Source organism: Galeopterus variegatus, unplaced genomic scaffold (assembly GCF_000696425.1).
Source record: "Galeopterus variegatus unplaced genomic scaffold, G_variegatus-3.0.2 Scaffold1932, whole genome shotgun sequence".
In the NCBI taxonomy this organism is placed as follows: domain Eukaryota; kingdom Metazoa; phylum Chordata; class Mammalia; order Dermoptera; family Cynocephalidae; genus Galeopterus; species Galeopterus variegatus.
The window spans coordinates 313,422-318,256 of NW_007728043.1; the positions used below are offsets into that span (position 1 = coordinate 313,422).

Sequence of the window (4,835 nt, forward strand, 5' to 3'; positions counted from 1 at the left end):
TCACAGGCACATAGCATACAAAATTTAAGGAAGTACTCTCAGGGTTGTGTAACCTGGTCCCAGCCCTGGGCAAGTGCAAAATGTGCATTGAACAAGATTTTCCAAATTGGGAGCAGTAGATGCAAGAGAATTATTGAATTGATCTTGGAACTTCTGAACTAAATGGGCATAAAATTCCATCCAAACAAAAAGCTATAATCTCTCTAGAAAACTGGAGCCAGTGCTTGGCTTGGCAAATCAGGGACTTCCTGGAGGGCAGTACTCAAGGTGTTTGGGGGCAGCAGTAGCAGAGCTTGTTGCAGATCCTGTAGTGGCAGCAGTGCAACTCTGGAGCTAGTTGGTCTTGCTTTGAATCCCACTTTTCTCCTTCCCAGCTATGTGACAGTGCTATTGGTGCCCAGCCCATATCCCCTTTATCTCCCCATGCACACAAATCTCAGATGCTGGAAGAGCTGCTAACAGCTTACATCTGTGACCTACTTTACAGCATTACCTCTGGCTGATGTGGGGCTGGGACCATTACCTCAGCTGCTACCATTGCCATTCCTGACCTTCCCCTGCAGATCAGGCTAAGGCTAGACCCCTGCCTTGCTCAGCTCATTCTGCCATATGGGGCAGCTCTCATTTGCTAGAGGCTTTCCTGAAGAGTAGTACAATCCTCAGCAGATCATGTGTTTCTGAATCCCTTCAATTTCTGCTTCTAGAGAGCCTAAGTCAGTGGTACCTTGAGCAAGTTACCCATTATGCATCAGTTTGTACTTCATTTGTAAAATGGCAATAATACTAGTATATACCTTTTAAGAGAGTTGTGAGGATTAAATGAGTTAATATTTGTGAGGTATTTAGAAAAGGGTCTGATACATAGAAAGAACTCGGTAAGTTTAGCTCTTGTTTTGAGGGGTTGATGCCAACTGATGTAAAGATAAGGCAGTTCTTCATATTTTGAAATAAGGTTGTGTCAATTTTTCACAGTAACCTATCACTGCAGCTGAGAAAAACAAACTCAAAATGGAATTCATACTAATGAGAGGAAATACATGATATTTTTATGTCCTACAATGTCTCTGTCAGTAGAGAAGTGGTTGAATAAATTATATGGTTAGACCATGGAACATTATGCAGCTATTGAAAAAATTTAAGTTGCCTGACAGAAATCAATTTAAACTGTTTCTGGAGGAATGCATCCTTAACTGGGTCTCAAAACCCATTGATAGAGACCAAATGAATATGAGCTTTCAAATAAAGTCACAAGACATATTTGAATCATCAAAAATCAAATATAAGAGAAGTACCTTTGTTTTAAAGAAATAAAAGAGGGAACTGAAAACATGGACAAGGGGTAAGAGATTATAAAAAATGAGCAGGCAGATTTGTAAAAGAACAAAATAGAACTTCTAAAACTTGAAAAATAATTTGTGAAATTAAAACCTTAATTAAAATTAAAAACACTTAATTAAAGTGCTTATGAAGAGATAACTAGTAAACTGGAAAGGTGACCTGAAGAAACTACTAGATTGCAGCATACAGGGATGAAGAAATGGAAAAATGAAAACGTTGATAGACATGAAAGACAGGGCCTATCTTTGTCTAATTTGAGATCCCTAAGGAGATAAAAAAGAGACTGAGGGAAATCCAATATAAAGAGCTAGTGGCTGAGACCTTCCAGAAATGTTGAAAGACACCTAGCATCACATTCAGTAATTTAAGGTGGAATTGGTCCATTAAGTCACAGCCAAACAGGAATCATCAGTGAATATTCAAAAACAGTAAATGTCAGATTTGGAGTTATTTTGCTGGTAAAATGAGTTTATGAAGAACATTTTGACATAGTTAACTCAATTGTATTCTCATTATGTTACTATGGTAAAAACCTTATAATAAAGAAGAGACTTTCTCTGGATGTTTGGCAAATACGTTGAAAAAATGATTTTTAAGTGTTTAAAAGGTAATGTTCATTTACCATTAATAAAGATCAGAAAATAGAAAGCAATTATTCCCATCATTTTAGTCTGTGGATTAAATAAGAAAATGCAATTTAATATAATATGGGGCAAAAGGCATTGTTGAAGAAAATAATTCTGACTCATCCACTGGACTTGTCCAATATGATCTAAAGGATTTTATTTAATAATTGAATAGAACTACTTGATTTCATGTTATCCTATTTTATACTTGAGAATTCAGGAAGAATAGAAATCTGTAAGTGGAAAAGTGAACAAATTTGCTTTTTGGACAGATTGAGAAACTTTCTCTTAACAAAGAAAGCATTAGTTTCTTTTAAAGTACAGGATATTGACTTAGAAACTGAGAGTACTGGTGGTATTAGGTATTAGGTATTAGTAAGGGATTTGGAAAATAGCCCTCATCAAATATCATTCAAAATCCTTTATCTGTTGCCAATTATTTCTGTTCTGATGGGTAAAAAAATTCTGAATGTGGCTGAGGTTGATCATTCCAATAAGTAGGAATTTACATACTACATGACTTAGAAAAAATTACAACAAGAGTGGTAAGACATAACTTATTGGGGTTCCAACTATTCAGAAATCAGATTGCAGACTTACGCTATTAAATGCATTCACAATGATAATTCTTACGACTATTCTAAAGATAACTTCTTGACTTACCTCACTGGTAAATTTCTTCGCTTGTAAGATAAAGGAAGTGGTAACATCTGACACTCATGAAAGAACTGGTTGGTAAAGTAAAAAAAAGCAGGGGCCTTAAGTGAAAAAAGCAATGTTGTCTTTTGTTTGTTTGTTTTGTGACTGTTATGGATTCCATTCCCTGGCAAACAGGCCCTGAGATGGACACTCTGAGTACAAACTGGGTTGCAGGGGAGTGCTCTCAGAGACAATGCCTGTAAGGGAATGAAAGAAGCAAGACTAAGCAGAGATACAATTTGAATCATAATGCAGTTGCAACGGAGGTCTCAGAGGGTCTCCCAGGAAACTCTGAAACTGGGATGGCACTCCAAATATGTCTCTAATTGAAGGGGCCAAGTGTTGTACTCCCACATGGAATCATTAGGTAGCATCCAGGATGCTGTCTGAGAAGCCAAGTGTGAGGCTGCTCCTTTCACCTCACTAGGACACCTTAGGAGAGTCCAGCTGAGATTTATCAGTAGCCAGAACTCCCAGCAGCTAGGATTTTGAGTATGCTATGAGTAACCATATTAGCATGAGATCATGCTGACAGCTTTTGTCCTTGATTAGTGAAAATTTGGCAAATATTATTTGTTTAAAGAAAATTTTGAACAGGAATTAACAAGAGAGTAAAATTCTTTTACAACTCAACTACTAAGCATTGGCAAACAATACAAGATCATTAAAGTCAGAGTCTTCTACTTCTTTCAATAGTTTCATAAACTGACACTGATTCATAGCGTTTGCATGTATATACTGAACAATTTTAATAACTGTATCCACTATGCTTTCCATGAGTCTGATTCAGAAAACAGCACAAATATTTTCAATATGTACTAGGGCACTTCAAAAAGTTCATGGAATGATTCGTATTATCATTTAATTTTATTTTTACACAAACTTTTTGAAGTATCTTCATATTATATGACAGAAAAGCAATAAGGGAAACATCACATCAGTCTCTTGTTTTGAAATTCCTATAAATCCAGATTTTTTTCTCAAACAGCTGAAGCATCTCCATCATGATAGAAATTATTTTTTTCATATCTAGCTGAAATTCTTTTGACAGTTGTAAAAGCTTCAAATACTTCTGTACCACCAATAAAACATTTTAGTCTATGAATTGACAACACTTTTTCTTAAATTTGGAAGTCCTTTGAGTCCCAAAGTATTAATTGGGCATGACTCATAAAGGTAAAGAAAAGTACTCGCAACTTTTCAAACTTTGAATCAACTGATCTTTGATATTCTTAAAAAGGGTCTGTGTGCTATGGGCAATTGTTTGGTTGCTTAATTGAAGATATTTTACTTTATCTAAAATATTGTTTTTATTCTTTTCCTAATAATTTTCTAGCAACATTTTCATAACTAAAATAATTTCTTTTACCATGTCATAACCTAAAAATGGTTTTCTTTTTTGTGCCAGAATCCAAGCCATTTAATAGCAGGCTAAAGTTACAAGGAGAGATCATGTTAAGCATAATTTTAAAAAATTTTGTTGGGGCAGGAGTACCGGAAGCAAAGTTACATCAAACCAGCAGCTGCAGTTTCTGCAGTTCTATCTTCAGCTTCACAATGTTTCCTTTGACCAAAAATGCACTAAGTTGTCTTTGAGTCTGAAGCATTCAGCAAACGGTGGCAAGGTAGAGCCACCAGAAACGTAGACCTGGTTTCCATGACAAATATAGTAACGCTGCACACAGGACTATTGGAGCCACTTTCTGTATTGCTGTGTGGACATATATAGCAACACAAGTTGGAATACAACAGAACCTGTCCCCTGTTGGCAGAGTCACCCCAAAGGAATAGAGAGATCAGTAATCATCTCAGCTGGTATAATACTTAATTCAAAACCAACTCATAATGGGTGCCAAGTAAAAGCACTGTGTACCCATTAAAATATGGCATTATTGAAGAAATAAAGCACATTCAAAACCTTCAAAAAAATTTTGTTGGATATTTAACTCTGGTCTCAAGTGACTAATTTCATCTATTCACAATTGTTTTTTCACGAGAGGAAACTTCTTATCAAATTCAGTTTGTAGTTTCTGAAGTATGTCTAATATTTTCTACTTTATTATCTTTTCTTTTGTTTTTAGCAGCTGGCTGGTGCAGGGATCTGAACCTATGACCTCAGAGTTATAAGGCTGCACTCTAACCAGCTGAGCTAACTGGCCAACCCTCTACTTT

At 35.9% G+C, this 4,835-nt stretch overlaps 1 pseudogene; it reads left to right on the plus strand.

Annotated features, from left to right (window-relative positions):
- The first annotated feature begins 4,211 nt into the window (after positions 1-4,211).
- LOC103596081 lies at positions 4,212-4,466 on the plus strand (annotated as a pseudogene).
- The last annotated feature ends 369 nt before the right edge of the window (positions 4,467-4,835 follow it).